At 37.4% G+C, this 21,509-nt stretch overlaps 1 protein-coding gene across 4 annotated transcripts in view; it reads left to right on the forward strand.

Moving 5' to 3' along the window:
• Positions 1 to 21,509, forward strand: part of cdh22 (cadherin 22) — a 289,056-nt gene that overhangs the window by 116,627 nt on the left and 150,920 nt on the right. The window contains exon 1 of one of the 4 annotated variants that reach the window (XM_089134500.1): positions 10,913 to 10,933. The exons of the other annotated variants lie outside the window; for them this stretch is intronic. The gene's annotated coding sequence lies outside the window, so the exon portion shown is untranslated. Of the gene's footprint in view, positions 1 to 10,912; positions 10,934 to 21,509 lie in introns of those variants that run through there. 4 annotated transcript variants of the gene reach the window in all.

The raw sequence follows: 21,509 nt of genomic DNA on the forward strand, positions 1-21,509 counted from the left end.
TAGCTGTGGTCAATCCTCCATTTCTCAGCTCAAAATGATTTTAAAAAAATATGTCTGCACCATTAGTGCTATTTTTAGGGAGTGACTCTTGATGATTCTGTCAGGATCTCATCAAACATCGCAGCGATGTTCCCTCGCTAGTAGACGTGGACGTCCAGCCTTCGGTGTGTTCTGCCTCATTTATTCCAGGCCTGTGACAAAGATTCCCCATAATTGTGATCCACTCCAGCACAACACACACAAACAAACACAAACACACTGTTGTTTTAGATCTCCTGCTTCTGGAAAGAACCAAGGGTTTGTTCATCCTAAAAAATGAAGGTTCTGTCATCTGTCATTAAAGCTTGAGCTCTAAAAGCAGTGCAAAAGTCCCAAAGTCTTCAGAAGTCAGACCTAAAGTTAAGGTGTGCTTTGCTAAAAAATCTCCTGTAGCTCTTAAAGGTCATTTATGCCTCATATCCCATGCTGTATAACTTCAGAAGACTTGGAATATGACACGGATCGACTACTTTTATGAAACATTTATAGTGCGATTTTGTTATTTTTTGGAGCTTGACAGCTCCTGGATTGATAGTATCCATAAAACAGGTCGACTAGTCATCCATTAGCCGACACTTCCATTAGTGAATTGACTTGTTCATGTGATATACCAACCCGATTACACTAAACGCGTCTCTAGCACGCAGTGTGCAATTTATGTGCGAAAATGAGTTTTTACGTGCATAGGATACGCATGGGTTGGTTAGGGTAGGTTTTGTAGTGTTGTGTATTATACAGTACATTTGGGTAGAATTAGGGGTGTGGGGTGTGTGTGTATTACACGCAAATGAACTTCGTATCAAATGCATGTGAAAACTGCGTATCATATGCACGTAAAAACTCATTTTCACATATAAATTGCATGATAAAACACAATGAGACGCATTTAGGCCGGTTTTGAAAGAAGCTGCTTCTGCTCACCAAGGCTGCATTTATATTTCTAAATATTTTAAAAAGCTGTTTTGTATGTGAATATATTGTAATTTATTTATGTGATCAAAGCTGAATTTTCAGCATCATCATCCTTCAGAAATCATTCTAATATGCTTATTTGCTGCTCAGGAAACATTTATGATTATTATCAACAGTTGCTGCTTCATATTTTTGTGGAAACCGTGATGGAAGTAATAAGTGATTATGAATAAAAGTAATATATATATTTATTTTTTAATTTTTTAATTTTAATTTTTTTACTATTTAGGGCCAGATTTAGTAAACGGGGCAAATTAGCGTGAGAGCGCAATTACACAAGAATCTCAGATGTAAATTTCTGTATATTGATCTACTGACGACACACACATTAAAGATCACAAACGACACCAACACAATCTTCCAGCGCAAGTTAGCATCTGGTTTAAGACATGCTTTTATTTGGATGGTAAATAATGACACAAACACCAGTAAATTGACTATAATGTAAACCTTAGTAAATCACCTTGCATGATTCATTTAAATGCTCTTCTCACATACATTTTGCGCCTGAAAGGGAAACTCCTACAAATTCACATGAAATAAGATCAGCCGCAAGAATAACCCTGTCCACGCCTTTTCAGTGCTAATTGTACCTGCATGCCTTTAGTAAATCATGACAATAGTTTTTTTTATAGAGCCAGACCGATATGTCGGCAGGCCGATATTAGGCATTTTCTAAAATATCGGTATCGGCAGTTATAATGGCCGTTAAATGAATATTTCAAAAATAAAATAAAAAATCACACAGCTTATAACTATAAGGCAAAGTAGGGGCTAATTATTATTTTATTTATCAGAACTTTAATATATTTTGATGTTCCTCTGTTCTGTTGTGACAAAAGAAACAAGTTTATTTTTAAAATGCATTATCATATTATTTTAGTTAAAAATCATAAATAACTACAAATAACTAATGTTAGGGAAATCCGTCAATTTTTTGTTGTGCGTTTCTGAAATAATAATAATAATAATAATAATATCGGACGATATATCGGAATATCGGATTTTAAAACCAACAAATATTTGTATCGGTATCGCCCTTCAAAATCCTTTATCGGTCTGACTCTAGTTTTTTAACACCAAAAGAGGGCTGTTTGTAAATCTGGCTCTTAGTTTTCAGTATTTTAGTGGTGATATTTTAATTATCCTGCTCAGGTTGTGTTTACCTGAGACAAACTGCACCACAACACTCTGGCATCTTTAAATGATCCCTGTTTAAAGCACTGTAGCTTTGTCTCTTGCTCTGTGCTTCATCGCCATTAATTTATAGATCATTCAGAACTGTTACTTTGATGGTCCACTTTAGACATTCTACTAATAACTACATTTCAGTCATTAGAGCATTAGTAGACTGTCTGCTTAATATTTGCTAACACTTCTACCGGTTATGAGTACATTTGCATCTACACAAATCCGAATCCCAACCTAACAGTCTACTAATACTCTAATGAGTAGCTAGTTGACACATAGTCAACTTAAAGTTAGTAGAATGTCTAAAGGTGAAATAAAGTGTGACCTCTGTGGCTGTGTTTCACACTACAATGGCAGTTTGGCAGTATATGAAGAAGCGAACGCTGTGATACAGTCTTTGCCTCGACTCTCTGAGGATCTCTCTCAGAGGAATCCTTTTCAGAACATTTGTTCATTAAATCTAATTTGTAAGGCAAGCAGTTGAGGTAGAATTCCATACCGTTACCTCCCAAACTAATGAAATGATTCAATACTGCAGCGTAAAGCGGGCGCTGCAGAGCACGGGAGGTGCACTTACTATTCTGAGAACGTTAGATATAATGAGCCAAAGCGATCAATGGCCCTAAGGTTATGTACTGAGCAATTATCATTTGCCAAGCTAAACTGCATTCGTGTCAAAAACATTTTGGTCTAAGGAAAGTCTGTGGTATTTCCACACGTGACTTGAGTCACAAGAGATATCGCCGGCATTACTGCAAAAACATGAAAGGTGTTCTCTGAGGGTTTGATTTAAGTTCTATTTCACCAGCATGACAATAGCACTGGGTTGGTAGTAAAGGAAGGCTATTGCTGAATGAGCCACTTTTGCATTGGAGAGCTGACACAGTTTCCTAGTCCTCAGGTGCCTCGGTATCACCTAGGCTTAAAAAGCTTTGAAATGTTTACGTATTATTTGTTAGAGGAGGGCTGATAGCATTTGTTGCAAGGCCTAATGCACAGGTGTTTACTTTCATCAATACGACATGTAATTCATTGAAAATCTTATGTGACGGCCTTTCATCTCCAATTCCTGCAATGCATTTTAGACTATGATATATGAGAGGACCAATGGCATTTGGCCTCAGACGTCTAGGTTTCCTAGAGGTACGTCCCGACCCTTCACGATGTAAATAAAATGACATTAAATGTCGTCCGTCTCTTCATGTTTGCATCTCTGCAATGGTTTGCAGGATGGAAAACAGCTTCTTTTTTTTACTGAAAGATATGCTGATACTTTTATTGTAGTTGCAATGTCTCTGGTTGCCATGACAAACTTGACTTGCTTACTGCTTCTCTCTGTCTCTTCTCTTATGAATTTAGAAATGCCCAAAAATGTCCATTTCTTTGTGCATGTGAGGAGTTTTCTTAGACTGTAGATGTACACTACTGTTTAAAAGATTATTTGTTTTATGTTTTTGAAAGAAGTCTCTTCTGCTCACCAAGATCTGCTCATTTATTTGACCAAAAATGAATCTTGACTCCTAAAATCTTGTTGTGTCGACCAGTCATCACATGCCGTCTTTAACAGTGCGCGTGATGTCATCGAGAAGGCAAAACTAGTAGCGAGTGACTTCCGGAAACGAACGTAAACAAACAATGGATGAAGCGGCGAGTGTTGTATTGGCTGTCCTGTGTTCAGAAAAAAAGTAAAAAAAAATAAAGAAAACCCGACAATGGACACGTTCCTGGATTGCTCGAAGAGGACAGTTTGGGCTGTCAATCCTCCAAAGAGAACTTGAGGTAAAATGATGTTTTCTTATATATTTTACTTTTAGTTTTAACGTTAGCACCATCGTCTCTCTTTCGTTTCGCCATTTTTGAAAGTTGTGTACGGAAAAGCTTGTGCTCCTATTGGTCAACCTCATACATGTGACGGACCCGTCGTGGACGACCGTTCAAAAAATTAAACATGCTAGTCTTTTTGTCGTGATGTCGTAAAGCAGACGTGAGGTAGGTTGTCGCCCACTATGACACACTATACGAGATGATACGATCGAATCTTGCGTCCCGACGCCCGTTGTCGTTTACGAATCCCCATGACACCCTACGTCAAATGGATTGTGCCAAAATCAGGCTAAAATCGTGTAATCTGAACCAGGCGAAAGACTGCAACCCCTAGCATCTGTTGCTAGAACGCCTATTGAGATCAGAGGAGTGAGGTTTACTTGCACAGCGACTACTAGCTGGCCTCCTTTACACTCACCCCCCTAAACTTCATTCCCATCCGAAAGTGTCGCCTTTAATCATGGGAGAGTCGCGAATGCGATGACGTATTGTTGTGTTTAATGTAGAAATGAGTTATTCTAAAAATCAAACACACATTTCTTTCATACTTTAGACTATATACAGTGAAATTAATTTATAAGTAATATTATTTTTTATTTATAGTTCAGAAAAAGAAGCAGGAATGAATTATATACATCCAACATCCAATAGTGTAAATCGCGGCAGCAGCTTCAGGTTTTTAGTCCAAGCCATTGTTGTCTATCTGTACTTCCGGGGTTCTTTCCACCGGAGCCTCGCTTTCGATTTCAAAATGGCGGCTGCGTGAAATCAGCGTATTGAGATCAGAGGAGTGAGGTTTACTCACACAGCGACTACTAGCTGGCCTCCGTTACAGATGCAAAGCTGCATCATCAGAGTGATGTGTTTCTTGCGAATATCCCGGACGAGCCCCCAGATACTAAACCCTCAATCACATGACCCTTCAGAAATCATTCTTATGTGCTAATTTGCTGCTCTAGAAACATTTCTGATTATCGATATTGAAAACAGTTCATATTTTTGTAAAACCTGTGATATTGTTTTCCAGGATTCCTTGATGAATAGACATTTTCTTTTTTTTTTTTTTAAAAACTGCATTTATTTGAAATATAAATATTCTGTAGCATCATAAAAGTCTAAAATCTCATTTACATGTATATCGTTCACAGCTGCACGTTCTGGTTCTTTTTTAATAGGAAAAATAATAAATCCTGCAATGTTGTAATTGCATTAAGCATTTTAGCTAAATAAACGCTTTCTGTGCGCACTTGCTGAGGCTCTTGTCTTGGGTAATTCATTCAAACTCTGTTTAAATGCGTGAAACCATAAGTCAGAAATGTTCGCACCCAAGCAGAATAAGCCCTGCAGTTATGCAGATGTGATTATATGTGATTTTAACGCTTCAATCCCAGGAGGCAAGCCATGCATGCCGATGCTAATGGTGCTAGAACCGCAGCCAGCTTTAGCCTCAATAGGCTAATTGTCTTCTGGTGACTGGTGTAGAAACGCCTCAGCGTCCCGTGTCATGATGAGAGGCTGGTCATGTGACTAGAAAGGCTCATTCTGGCTCACAGCTGACTGTTAGTCTGAAAGCGCATTGAATGGCCTCGGGTAGATATCAGTTTTTTCCTCCAGGTTTGTCAATGCACTGGTTAAACTTATACCACACTGTCCGGTTTGTCAATAAAAGTTTCGTTTGCAAGAACGATAAGGCAGCAAGCACACAACACGGTTCTTTACAGCTGTTTTCCTTGCCTTGTCAGACTGAATAGACTCGGCCTTTCATACTGTCAGAGAAATTTGCAAATGAATGTCTGAGCTCTGCTGGCAGAGTTAGCTTTTACAGCTCAAGGTCTTATGCCGTCACACAGCTGTTATAGCGGCTGCAAGAGTGTGTAGAAAGTTGTGTTACACAGAAATCATCAGTTAGCCGACAATTGCATGCTTTCAACATCGTGCCTACCGGCAATTTATATCTGATGCGAGGACTTGTTTAAGTTGATTAGATGTTGTTTGGTTGGGAATATTTATCATCCAAGTTCTCACAATGCTTATAGTAGTGACAAAGTTTGTGCAGGCAGTGTTTATGTTGGGGTTCCCACAACCAATAGGCTCGTTCAACATGATTTAAAGGAATAGTTTGAAGTAGTTGAAGGAGATCGCAATACTCGCGCATGCGTCGTGGAAATCTCTCGAACTCTCGTCTCAGGCCTACAGGGAAGAAAAGGAATAGTCGAAAAAAGTAGTTATTTTTGTATGTTTTTTTCGCACAAAAAGTATTCTCGTCACTTGATAAACCAACCCGATCTCACGACCAAGTCGTACGAATTCGACGAATGATTAAAAAGTGGCTAATTCGTAACAATTCATACAACCTCACTCGTACGAATTAATACGATTTTGCTAAATCGTACATATTTTACGAATTGGCCAATTCGTATGAATTCGTACGAATGACCTACCCCTGACCCCGCCCCTAAACCTAACCATCACGTGGGTTTAGACAAATCGTACGAATTAGTACGAGTGAGGTCGTACGAATTAGTACGAATTAGCCACTTTTTAATCATGCGTCGAATTCGTACGAATTGGTCGTGAGATAGTGTTGGATAAACTTATACTTGAGCCAGTCACATGGAATATTTAAACATTTTCTTCAATGACTTTCTGGGCCGTCAAGTTTCGATCCCTCAGGAGCCTATGTAGCAGTGATCCAGCTCTCAGATTTAATAAAAAATAAGGTCTTACGGGGTTGGTACAGCACGATGGTGAGTAATTACTGACTTAATTTTCATTTTTGGGTGAACTAACCCTTTAAGTTAATGTTTTAGGCCCAGGAATTTGGTGCTTTTATTGTGTTTTTTATCCTAATTGGTGCTTGCATTACAAACTGTCGTTGCATGGGAAAGCGCTGCATGAGCGTTCTTCAAATTGTCTGTTTCAAAATGAAAACAAGAGTAAATACTCTTTATTTCTGGGTGAACTATTGTTCCTCTGATATGCAAAGAAGGATAAGTAGTAGGCTAGATATCTGATATAAAATATTGCTTTGCTTGGCGAGTTGAAGCATCTTTATTGCACCACATATATACGGACGTGCATACGATCTGATCTAGCAGAGGAAGATGTTTTAAGAAAGATCAGGTTTCATCATTTAAATCCCCCCCCCCCCCCCACCCCTCGTTCCTTGAGCTTCTATCTTCAAACCAATCTCCCCTTATGTAAATTGGATCTGATCTAATGTATATAAAAAGAGTCCAGGAGAGTACAGTAGCCTCTCATTTGCTGTTATTCTCACGGCAAGGCGCTTCTCTGGAACATTCTCTCTCCTGCCATGTAGTCGCATTCATCTTTTACCAGTTGTCGTCTTTCGGCTTTTGCTCGATCCGCCGCCGTCTTCTGAAAGGTATTTGGGGAATTTGTTTTCTCTTTTCACCATTGCATTCCTTTCTTTTGGTAAATAATGCTATTTCATCCCACCGACTGTAAGAAAGCGCTTCATAATAATCAAACTGTGTTTGAAGTTTGAAAGTTTGGATTCTCTTGGCCTTTCACATCACTTTGGTGTTCTCCACTAATATGGTGCATGGAAATTGTGTGGCTGATGTGTTTTTGCTGTTCGGGGTTTACTCTACAGCACTGTGTTTTTCTGTAGTGTATTTCTGTTGCTTTCGCCTAAAGTGACATTGTGAAAGGACAAGTATTGCTAAGTAAGTGCTCTGAATAAAAGCTGATTGATAGGCTTTAGTTTTCAAAGCTGACTTTTGAAGTTCTGTACACTGGAGAATGAATTTCTGGGGGTTTGAAGAAAAAGTGTGGAGGTCTTTGTTGAAGGACTTCTGTGGAAGCCTCAGAAACATATCTCTTTCTTTAATATATTTTTTATTCAAACCCTCAAAGTCAGTGGAGCTATACTGTAAAGTGAATTCAAAAGTCTTAATCTGACTATTTGTTCAATGAAGGAAAAAGTACAGTCAAACCTCCAGCCGTGGTCAAATAAAGCAATAAGTCACCAGAGCTGTGTTTTACAGTGATTTTAATATGGGGGAAGGGTGTTTTAAACATGGTCTTAAAACCCTGTTAACTGTGATGAAAGCACTTTCTTGACTTGTTTACTGCTTCTAGAAATCAATGGGCAAAAATAACGTGATTAAAGTATGTCGAATTTTAATAAATAGATTTATTTATACATAATAAAAAAAGGTTAGTTCTGACAGCAAATTTTGTTTGGTTGAACTGACTATAGTAGATTATTTTTTATATTTTTACACATGCAAATGATTAATGATCTGCATTACTTTGACACAAGTTTTGTTTTATTTTATGTATTTATTTATTTATTGATATGAATAATAATGATGATGGTCATATTTTAAAATTCTAATTAATAATAAAAAATAACAAAAAAACAATTCTTATTTTTTATGCAATATGATTAATGATCTGCATTACTTTGGCACAAGTTTATTTATTTATAATAATAATAATGAGGATGATTCTCTCTCTCTCTCTCTCTCTCTCTCTCTCTCTCTATATATATATATATATATATATTAATACTTATTGTATTTTATATTTATTATTCATTATATTATTTAAAAATAAATAAAACTATTTTATTTTTATAATAAATTTGGTGCCATTTAGCATATTTTTGTATCATAGAACATATGTTAAATCAGTCGTCTGTCTGTTTGTACACTCTAAAAAATGCTGGGTTGTTTTAATCAAACTTTGGGTCAAATATGGACAAACCCACCCATTGGGTTACATTTTTTTTTTTATACATTTATTTATCAACTTTTTCAAAGCATTAACAGAAAGCAGTAACATAAAGCAGATACAATCAAAGTTAAAGTTTTTCCCCCACAATAACCCATTCCACCAAAATAATAAAAACAATATATTACATACAAGTCAAAACAAAAATATCAATAATAATAATCCCCCTACCCCCCCCCCCCAAAAGAAAAATAAATAAAATAAAATAAGATAAATAAAAATAAATAAATAATAAATAAATAAACATACATAGCCATTTTTTTACATTTTTTTTAATTACATTTTTAACCCAACGTTTGGGTTTGTCCATATTTGACTCAAAGTTGGGTTAAAACAACCCAGCATTTTTAGAGTCTAGGCCATGTCGGTATAGTTAAAGTGAAATGAAACGGCGACCAGAAAATAAGAAAAATAAATATTCCGGAGTCGGTTGCCATGAGCGACCCATCCGCAAACCTTCAGAGGCACAGACAGACTGAATGTGAAATGCAGAGGAGATGGACGGCTGAAAGAAGAGTCTTTGAGACGTAGAGAGTGTTGTTGGGGTGTCTATGTGTGTGTGTAAAGCTGAAGAAGGCCTCGGCCGAAGGGTTGGATGGTGAGTGTTTATCCCTCGCTGCAGCTGCTTTCTGAAGCATCACCTCGGGAAGAGACATTAAAGCACTCTGATCTCCTAATACACACATACACACTCGCGCACACACACCGCGGGGTCGGTGCGCGGATGCTATCGTCTTCGCGCAGACAATCCTGCCCTCCGGTTCTTCAGTTACAGCTCTGATTAAGAGATTAAATCACTTCTAAATCTGTGCTTTATTGTGCCAGAGCACATCTTTCTAACCTCTCTGACGGTCGGCCGGGAGTTTGCCCTCTTTTCATGAGCCGCCCTGATTTCCGCAGCTTTGCATAGAAAATCTGTTTACATGGTGCCGCTACAACACTTCTTTTATTTTGTCTGTGAATCAAAAAAGTTTGGACTTTATAATTATTGTGCCGTCAGTTTGTTCATCTTAAAGAATACTCTTTTCCATATAACGAAGCACTGAAAACTACATCTGAAGCTACTAGATCCAAATTACCGGACATCACAGCTCTCAAATGCTTTCATAATCTTGGTATGAGTCATTTAAAGAAGGATTTCATTTAAATATATTATTATTATTATAGTGTTGTTGGGGTGTGTGTGAAGTTAAACCAGTCTGGAGTAAGTAGTATTAGACTTCATGTGTGTGTGATGCTGTGAATGCTCATTTTGCCTACGAACCAGATGCTTTAATTGAAGAAATGCTGCGATTAATCGCGATTAATCGCATCCAAAATAAAAGTTTGTGTTTACATAGTATATGTGTGTGTAGTGTGTATAATTATTTTGTATATATTAGGGATGTCAGTTAAACGCGTTATTAACAGCGTTAACGCAAACCCATTTTAACGGCATCATTTTTTTAGCGCGTGATTCAGTCTTTTTGGTCTAGCAAACTTTGTTGTTTTCTTTCACATGCTTTTGCAACAGGACGCAGCATGCTGAGCTATGAAACCCATGCATTTCAATGGCTTGCGCCGCGCAAGGACATTTTGTCGACCAAAGCACAAGCGAATCTAGCTAGACCGTAAACAAAAGCTGCCAAATAGTTGGTTAACGCTACAATTTGAGTGGATGACGAGCGCGAGATGCCGAAATGGAAGCCAAAAAGATTCTGAATGGAACGTTTACTTTTAAAAAGTTGCCAAATGGTTCCATTGACAAGACCAAAGAGATCTGTGTTTTGTCGTTGTGAACTGAGCGATCATCATCACAGCACGTCCAGTCTGAAATACCGCTTGATGATGGCCAAGCACACACACACACACACACACAGCTGATGCGAATTCTCCACCCCCTCGTCAAAATCAGGACCTCGTCAGTATTTCTTTCACCCTTTTATTGTTGGGCAGGGTTACATTGTGTGAGAGATTATTTGCTCCTAGTGAGACCCCCGTCAGTTATTAGTTTCTTAACTGCAATTACACTCCTCACCACTAGGGGTATTAGTGAGACCTATGTGCTTAGATAAAGAGCCAGGTGAGCAGTGGAATAAATGATCATGGCTGACCTCCTCGGTCAAACAAAGTCCTGGTTGGGAAACTTTCTGTTTCATGCCCAACTGTAAGTAAAATGCATATATGCATATGTTGAAGTTTACGATCTGGTGAAAGATTATTTTTTTGTGCTTGTTGAATATAGTGGATTTAATGCAGATAATTACCAGGAGGCATTTTGTGTTTTGTAGAAGGACTTTTCAGTATCTACTGAATAAATAATTGTGCCAACTTTGTGGTCTTGTTTGGGATTGACCCACATTTGAGTACTACTACGGTTGGTAATAGCTTCATTTGACTGTTGGATTACCATTATGGATTTCCTTTCTTGACGGGAGGGCTTTATGTTGGACTACGGTCATACTTCGTTGGATTTCCTTTTACCATCAAGCCTCCACACCATTTGACTCCTTAAAGACAGTTAAGGCTTGCATCTGATACTAACTTACACTTACCTGTAGTAAAGCTTGCAAATCACTTTCAAAGCACACACATTTCATGCATGTCTGTATGATCTGTGCATTTGGATGAGAAGAAAAACCTTGAAACAGCCTTGGCAACTCCGTGAATGCAATGTATTTTACAGTGAAATGAGAAATAATATCAGGCAAGACTTTATTATAATCATTGGAAATTGATGTGATTGCGAAAATTGGTTGTTCTGCTTCAAAATAGAGCCCTGAATGTTATTTGATTTTGGCTGTTGCTTGTTACTGTGCAATGGACCCACAAAGGTCTAGGTTATGTCAATGAAAAGTAGAGCAAATTATTTATGTTTCAATGAAACGTTACTAACGCATTTTCATTTTCTTTATAATAACATGCAGTGATGAATCATTCACAATAAGAGCAGTCTTTTGAAATAAATAGGGTAATTAATGATTGCATGTTGACTTAAACTGTGAATATTGTTCCTCACTTTTTTTATTGTCTTGGTCATTTCACAGATTTCTGCTTCTTCAATGCAGCGACGTGTTCCTCATGTAAATAGCTAGCATTACATGCATCAAAAGGTTATTTATTTCCCTTTCTGAATGCCAGATATGCATGGAATTGAGGAATTCACACACGGCACTGAATGCAGATTCCTTTCTTTCCCAAATAATCAGGCCTTATAAGTGATGCACGTTTCCTTTTCTGTAGCTCACTAAACGACTCACAGCTTGCAAAACATGCAATAAGACACTTGTTTTGTTCGTGCTATTGTGAGATGAGTAATGTATTACAATAAGGTCCTATTGTTTAATGTTAGTTAAATTAACTAACATTAAACAATAGGACCTTATTGTAATGCAGTAACTAATATTCAAGTTCCTATTATTTATTTATGTTTTTGTGCTGGGGAAGATCCGGAGATTAAATTTAAATTTGCCAAAGGGCGTTTGGTTTCCAACACGTGCTGTAAGAAGTCGACCAATCACAACAGACTGGGCCATCTGACCAATCAGAGCAGAGTAGACCAATTGCAACAGACTGGGCCATCTGACCAATCAGAGCAGAGTAGACCAATCACATTCACAACAGACTGGGCCATATGACCAATCAGAGCAGAGTAGACCAATCACAACAGACTGAGCCATGTGACCAGAGCAGAGTAGACCAATTGCAACAGACTGGGCCATCTGACCAATCAGAGCAGAGTAGACCAATCACATTCACAACAGACTGGGCCATATGACCAATCAGAGCAGAGTAGACCAATCACAACAGACTGAGCCATGTGACCAGAGCAGAGTAGACCAATCACAACAGACTGGGTCGTCTGACCAATCTGAGCAGAGTAGACCAATCACAACAGACTGGGCCATCTGACCAATCAGAGCAGAGTAGACCAATCACAACATACTGAGCCATCTGACCAATCAGAGCAGAGTAGACCAATTGCAACAGACTGGGCCATATGACCAATCAGAGCAGAGTAGACCAATTGCAACAGACTGGGCCATCTGACCAATCAGAGCAGAGTAGACCAATCACAACAGACTGGGCCATCTGACCAATCAGAGCAGAGTAGACCAATCGCAACAGACTGGACCATCTGACCAATCAGAGCAGAGTAGACCAATCGCAACAGACTGGGCCATCTGACCAATCAGAGCAGAGTAGACCAATCGCAACAGACTGGGCCATCTGACCAATCAGAGCAGAGTAGACCAATCACAACAGACTGGGCCATCTGACCAATCAGAGCAGAGTAGACCAATCACAACAGACTGGGCCATCTGACCAATCAGAACAGAGTAGACCAATCACAACAGACTGGGCCATCTGACCAATCAGAGCAGAGTCGGATAGGAGGAGTTTAGAGAGACTTAAAGGGTTTGTTCACCCAAAAATGAAAATGATGTCATTAATGGCTCACCCTCATGCCGTTTCAAGTAATCCATGTGACATCAGTGGGTTATTACAATGTTTTGAAGCATCGAAAATATATTTTGGTCCAAAAATAACAAAAACTACGACTTTATTCAGCATTGTATTGTCTTCCGGGTCTGTCGTGGTTCAGTTACGCTGCTGACGTGTGTCTGGTGCGTCTGTGTTTTCGGGTTCAAATAAATATGTCTTCCTCTGTGTGGAAATCCTTAGACATGTTTGTGAAGATTGTTTTGTACTAGACTGTAACCGAAGCTCAGCCGCACCAGACGCACATTAATGACATCATTTTCATTTTTGGGTGAACTAACCCTTTAACTATTGAAACCTTAGTATAAAGTGTTGCGTGTTGTAATTATATCAGTATTTCTATAAAAAGTACAAATGTATCCGAGTCAGAAGTATCTTGTTTGCATTATTCATTTCAGGTGCGCATCACATCAGACATGCAAACCTGCACCCGTTCGATTGGGTTTCGCTCGGCGCTCGCTGCACAACGGCACAAAGAGAACTACACAAAACACTTGTTCTGTTACAATTTGGCAGTGACACGAGTTCACACAAAGTTAGATGTAATGGGAGAAATGTGTGGGAGAGGCCGTATCTCTGGGCTTTTTCTCAGACTTTACTGGCTCTCAGGATTTTAGCAGAGCGCCGACACCTCTGTCTCCATGACGACTTTACGAAAGGCACTTCTCCTCTCGCTAGATCTGGCCTTGCTATTACAGCTAACACAATAGTCCATTAGAGAGCGGCTGATTGTGTGTGTGTGTGTGTGTGTGTTTGACTGTTTTAGCAGCAGGGATCTGATATATATTCAGCAAGGTTAGCAGGGCGGGGCTATTTTCATAAATGCTTTGTTAGTTAAATACCAGATGGAACTAGATTTGCATTTCTTGTAAGCAGAAGTGCATTCAAGGCAGAAAAAGGAAAGTTGTAGGTAAGTTGAGGCTTTTAGCTCTGAAATGTCACATCAGACATCAGTGTATGGCAAGCCGTTTTAACTTTTATTCATTTCCAGGATATTAATTCTTGATATCAACAATTACATTCTTGATATCAACAATTACATTTTTTTTTATCAAAAATGTAATTCTTGATGTCAACAATTGTATTTTCACGAGTGAAATGTCACCATTGACTTCCATTCAAAACCAATTGTTGATATCAAGAATTGATTTCTTACTAGTTGAAATTCCAATTTCACAAATCAGAAATACAATTATTACTAGTAAAAATCTTTATTTTTGATATCATGAATTCAATTGTTACTAGTTGATATGTCTATTCTTGATATCCACAATTTAATTGTTACTAGTAACAATGTTCATGTTTGATATCAACAATTCAATTTTTACTAGTGACAATGTTCATTTCTGATATCATGAATGTGATTGTTACTAGTAAGAAAGCCATTTTATCTAAAATAGTATTGATATCCGAAATATATTTTCAGATGTCAAAAATTATAATCTTTACTAGTACAAATTGAATTGTTGATATCAAGAATAGACATTTTAACTAGTGACAATTTAATTATTGATATCAAAAATTATATGTCTACTAGTAATCAAGAATTTATCCACAATAAAAATAATCAACAATTTATTGTGAATGGCAGCCTATGATGAGATTTCACTAGTGAAAATACAATTACAGATATCAGCAATTACATTTTTTGATATGAAGAATTGAATTGTTGATGTCAAGAATTCATATCCTGGAAATGAATCAAATTTAAAACGGCTTGCCGTAATCAGTGACCATTTTTATATATGCCGATAATTGATGAATAATGGCTTAGATTTCAGCCTAGGAATATAATGCACAAGCCTTATGTTATGATACTTTTATGGTTGTTTTATTCTCATTTTTGAGTCCTGGTCACTAAATCTTTTTTGTTCAGAAAATATCAGCGAGAACATTCTTCATTCTTCTGTGTTTGGCAGACGAAAGTAAGTCACAAAATGACTTGAGGGCAGGGAATGAGATGGAATAGAGTGTTTGTACTGAACGTTCAGTTGTTCAGCTGTTATTTGCAGAAACTTTTGAGGAAGAAGAACATTAAAAATTGGTTTTAAATTTAAAAAACATTAAAAAAAAAAATTTATCTGTCGCTTTGGTGTTTGTTTAGGAATTACAGCATCCGTATTGTTTCCTCTGGGTGGCCAGTCTGCGCTTAATAGTTGTTGATAATGTGTAAATCTATCATGATATACTTGTGTATTACTACAGTAGTACAGTGCCATTCAAAAGGTTGAAGTTGGTAGGATTTTTTATATATTTTTGAAGGAAGCCTCTTCTGCTCACCAAGGCTATTTCAACACTGATAAAAAATACAGTAAAAATAGTGAAATATTATTATAATTCAAAATACCTCTTTACTATGTAAATATATTTTGAAATCTAATTCATGCATGCGATCAAAGTTGAATTTTCAGCATCATTACTCCAGTCTTCAGTGTCACATGATCCTTCAGAAATCACTCTAATATGATGATTTGACGCTCAAGAAACATTTCTGATCATAATCAGCGTTGAAAACAGTCGTGCAGCTTCAGAGTTTTGTGGAAACTGTGATGGATTTAATTTTTAAGGATTATTTGATGAATAGATTAATTTATTTGCAATAAGTCACTTTTTTATCAATTTACTACTTAATAATGTTCTGCAAGTTTTCATTTTTGCATGGGAAAGTAAGCCTGTTATCCAGCAAACTCATTAATGGAAAAAGTTGAATATGTCAATGTTAACAAATTAAACACCGCTTTGGATTTATTAATTGCTAACGGTCTATAATTGATGGATTGTGTTAAGAAATTTTATATAAAAACAAAATGTGAACACTGAAGACCTTTTGTCTCCGTTTTTGGTCGGAACAAATTAAACATGACCTTTTCTAACGACTCATTCTTTAATGAGAAAACATCGCTTCAGGTTTTTTTATTTTTTTAATTAATAAGTAAACAATTTCTCCAAAAGAACAATGAAATAAATAAAAAGCAGTGAGTGATTTTCTCTCTTTTTTCCTTTTTGATTAATACTAAGCACTTAATAGCAGCATTACGCCGCTGACATCACAGTGACATCATGAAGATTTCAGAACGAGCAGCTTAGTTGACACTCGTATGTTTTTGTAGTACGTTGATCTCTTTTTCTTTCCAGAAGGTTATGTAAAATGGTATTGTTCATGATCTGGCGTGCGAGTCAGTGCCTCCTCTAGTTTACATTTTCAGGCCGGTTAAGAGGTTGGGCGGGGGATATTTTAGTAAGTGCTTCGTCTGGACAAAGTTGGCGTGATTAGGCTGTAGTTAAAACATAATTAAAAGTGCTTAAACAGAGGCAGAACGGTCCCGGAGGAGGCGGAGAGGACCTCAGGGGGAACAGCGAGATAGTGATTAAATGAAGTCTGTGGCTTATCCAATCCGCCGGGTGAACAAAGCGATACAGCTTCTCTTCTTGTCTTTCTCTCTCGCTTTGACAGCAAAATATATGTAATGACTGTGTTTTTTTAACCCACTTTAGTTCCCCCGATTCTGTTCAAAAGACTGACATGGGTGTGCAAAGACGAGGAGTGAGCGAGAGAGGCCAGCCTGCCATTTTCTCTCTGTTCCATTAACAAATTACCTCCCCTCCCTACGCTACGATTAGATGTACATCCCGAAAATTAATTTGCCTCTTAGTAAGAAAACAATTAAGTAGACTCTATTGTGAGACCCTGCATGTGTGTGTGTGCTTTCCAAGGCCTTAGAGGATGAGAAATGGGAGTGAGTCACTCACTCTGGAGTCTGATGAATGTAGGATGTGTTCGCTTGTGAAGGAAGTAAGAAGAATGGCCGTTCGCACGGATAACACATGTAGTGCATGTGAATTATCTTAAACAACACAGTGGCGAGAACGATGCTCATTTCACAGCTAATTAGGCCCATTTTGATACATTCATATAGATATAAATGTAGATGAATTGTTCTTAGCATGCTAACTAAATGAGTGAGCTAACTGAACATGCTGAACTGAACCTGGTTTTCTTTTGGGGTTGATATTTTTTGTATGTAGCTGCTTTAGACAGTGTTGGGTTACTTTAGGGAAATGTCCACATGTTATGCCTCTCATAATTTATACAATCATTTGATTTAATCAGTGAATCAGGTGTAGAATCTGTGAATCAGATGATTGAATCTGTGAATCAAAGAAACAAATTGATAAATCGAATGATTGAATCGTTTGAATGAACAAACTTTCTAACTCATTCCTTGGCTGTATGTTTAATTATACTAGCTGGTATATAGTGGACAGACACTAAGAAAAAAATCATAAAAAATAAACATTAATTGAATCAAGGTATAAAAATGCCTAAATTCCTTAAATTATTAATTCATAAATATATATTTAAAAAAAACATATTTTATTCCAGCTAGTTGCCAAGACATTTTTTTGTTTAATTTGACAAAAAAAGACAAAAACAAAGAGACAAAAACTGAAATACAAATTTATCAAACTTATATAGACTTATAAAAAAAAATAAAAACAGCACACAGCAAAATTAACAAAGCTTTAACTAAAATTAAATCGACACAGAAAGAATAAAAGAAAAAAAAATCATAATATTTATTAAAAGTATATTAGTGCAAAATGCCGTTGCACACATCACCCCGTCCTCTACACCTTACATTGGCTCCCTGTGCACTTTAGAGTCGAGTTTAAGGTGTTATTGTTTGTTTTTAAGACATTAATTACAGATGTAACCCTGTCTAAACTCAGAATGGCTTTTAAAGGGATAGTTCACCCCAAAATGAAAACTTTGTCAGTAATTACTCTCTATCATGTTGTTCCAACCCCGTAAGTCCGTAAATACTAGTCCATATAGGCTTCTAAAGGGATTGAAACTGGCCAGCCCAGAAAAGTTATTAAAGACATCGTTAAAATAGTCCGAGTGACCACAGTGGCTCAATCTTAAATTTTTCAAGCTACAAGCTACTTGTTTGTGTGCAGAAAAACAAACAAAAATACCAATTTTATTCAACTATTCATTTCTTTCTCTGTGGGCCGTGAGATTTCACGTAGTGTAACAGCGCAGGCTCACTAATGGCTGACGCTGGTCATGTGTGTGATGCTGGCCAATTGTGAGACTACGTTCTGTCGTGTAGTCGTTATTTTGCACACACAAATTATTCTCGTCACTTGATAAACTTAAGTCACTTGGACTATTTTAACAATGTCTTTAATAACCTTTCTCGGCCGGCAAGTTTCAATCCCTTAAAGGGGCACTTGGCAACTCTAGTCATTTTTTGCTGATTTTCACTTTTGTTTTCTCATCAGCTCCCCCTACAGTTGTGTGGCGTATATATATTTTAACACATAAAATCATAAAAAAAAACTCCCTTGCGGCACCTTCCTCCCACTTTCTACCGCTGCTTATGTGCAATTGTTATTATCGGAGCCAGCCAACTTTATCGTGTGGAGCTATGTCTACCGAGTGGGTAATACATCATATTACTTCACTTCGTGTTTATCCAACCCGATCTCACGACCAAGTCGTACGAATTCGACGAATGATTAAAAAAGTGGCTAATTCGTAACAATTCATACGACCTCACTCGTACGAATGAATACGATTTTGCTAAATCGTACATATTTTACGAATTGGCCAATTCGTATGAATTCGTACGAATGACCTACCCCTTACCCCGCCCCTAAACCTAACCATCACGTGGGTTTAGACAAATCGTACGAATTAGTACGAGTGAGGTCGTGCGAATTAGTACGAATTAGCCACTTTTTAATCATGCGTCGAATTCGTACGAATTGGTCGTGAGATAGTGTTGGTTTATCGCTCGTTCTCGCTTCTCACAAGACTTCTATTTCCAACTTACCGGGACGTTAGTCTCGATGTTGCATGGTTGGTTTTATTTTGTTTTTGGTATGATGTGTTGTTTTATTTTTAATCTTTGATGTGAAGCGCTTTGGATATCTGAGGGTTGTTGTAAAGCGCTGACAAGTTTCTCAAAAATACTACAGTAAAATTGACGCTATAAGTTTGTTTTGGTGTAAATTTGTATCAGTGATAAATGAAAAATAGCTGTGTTGTTTTGTCACGCTTCTGAAGTCTGTAGTAGGTAAAGTGCGACTGCTTGGAATTAGGTACTCCCGAATTGCTTGTAAAATGGCTGATAATGAGCAAATATTGAAGAGTGTTATCTTTAGGCATATATCCAGATGTGTGCTGTACTCAGGTGTCTGGTTTGCAGTTTTGAAAAGTCTTCTGATCATAGTTCATAAGTGACCTCAACACTATCTCACGACCAATTCGTACGAATTTGACGCATGATTAAAAAGTGTCTAATTCGTACTAATTCGTACGATTTGTCTAAACCGACGTGATGGTTAGGTTTAGGGGCGGGGTAAGGGGTAGGTCATTCGTACGAATTCATACGAATTGGCCAATTCGTAAAATATGTACGATTTAGCAAAATCGAATTAATTCGTACGAGTGAGGTCGTATGAATTGTTACGAATTAGCCACTTTTTAATCATTCGTCGAATTCATGCGACTTGGTCGTGAGATCGGGTTGGTGACCTGCAGGGACTTGGATGCGAATTACGTGTCGGACAGATTTTATGAGTGAATTTGTGCCCTGGTTTTATTTACATAATTCCTTTAGTGATTGCGGTGGTAAAACAACACATAAACTGCATATGGTGGAGCCGAATCCCCCTCAATGGGCCGCCATTATCCCGAGGTGTATAGTGGGGGAAGGACTGAGAAGATTATCGCTCTGAATCCCGTCGCCGGTGCCAAATCAAGTCAAGGGTTTGCCACACAGAAAATGTAGCTGACTCTTAGGGATTACAGACTTGCTGGTGAGACCCACCCAGCGCTCACAGGCAATGTGTGTGTTCATTTGCTTTCACCATCTGTCAGTTTGTTGTAATTGATGATGCATCATAATCTGATGCACGGAAGGTATTTATCTAACGTTTATTAATTTGTGCTCTGCTAATGTAATATAATCAGGTGGTGTAGGACGGCGCGTACATGACGAGGAAACTGTGTTTGTGTGGCACTGAGGTGAATGTGTTCAGTTTTTTTTATTTTTTTTATTTAAAGGCCGTTGGTGTTGTAATATATCAAACATGTTACTGTATTTACAGTGATTTCTCAATGCTGGATCAACGTTCTCATCAGATATTAGGGTTAAGCTTCTGGCTGGGGTTAAGAGCTTAAACAACGTTATTATCATTTCCCTTTGATTGATTTAAAGAGGAAATAGTTAGGAATTGATTGCAATCGTTCAATTGATGGTTCTTTGACCAATGCAAATGTTGTTCCAAGACCAGCAAGCGATTTTGGTAAGTTGTCTTAAAGGGATACTCCACTTTTTTTTTTTTTAGAAATAGGTTCATTTTACAACTCCCAGTAAAAAAAAAAAAAATAAATAAAAAATCAGTAACCAGACAGTTTCTGGTCCCATTGACCTCTATAGTATATATATTTTTTCATACTATGGAAGTCAATGGGACCAGAAACTGTCTGGTTACTTACTGGTGTTCTTCTAAATATCAGAAAATCGGCTGAATGGATTCGAAAACGGTAAAACTCTGGGGGAGATGTAAAATGAGCCTATTTCCCCAAAAAAGTGGATTATCCCTTTAAGTTAGTTTTGATCATGTGATTTTTGCCAATTTTCACTGTCAGATTTGAAACTTTCCGTGCATGCACCATGCATCCCAACAGTCTTTGCTTCAATTTATAGCTGATTTTATTGAACAGACTGTGCATTCAGATTCTGCAATTGGAGTTAATTTAATTCGGTCTAATAGAAACCATATGCATATAAAAAGATAGTTGCACAAACATATACGTCGGAGATTCATGTGCTTCCATGCAATATGCAAAAAGAGAAGTTAATTTAAAAGGAATGAGTGTGTGATTTTCTTGCGAAAGTAATGTTGATTAATTGAATATGAAAATAAAATGCATTCCAAGTTTCGAAACATAAATTGCACTTTAAACACAGTTCTGAATGTCTGAACGTAATCTTCAACAAGTATATCTAACTATTAATTACACATCTAATCACAAGAACTCATTATATATAATCTTTTTTTTTTTTTGGTTTTTACTTGCTTTCCTACACGTGATTATGGTGAACATGGGATATGAATGGTTTTTGTTGGATATTGCATGTGATTTTTATGCAGTGGACTTGAAAAACATGCACTACTCTGTTCATTCCCCATTTCTGTATTCCACTCATGTACGTCTATGC

The sequence above is a fragment of the Pimephales promelas genome, chromosome 8 (genome assembly GCF_988280905.1).
Source record: "Pimephales promelas chromosome 8, fPimPro1.hap1.1, whole genome shotgun sequence".
Taxonomy (NCBI): Eukaryota; Metazoa; Chordata; class Actinopteri; order Cypriniformes; family Leuciscidae; genus Pimephales; species Pimephales promelas.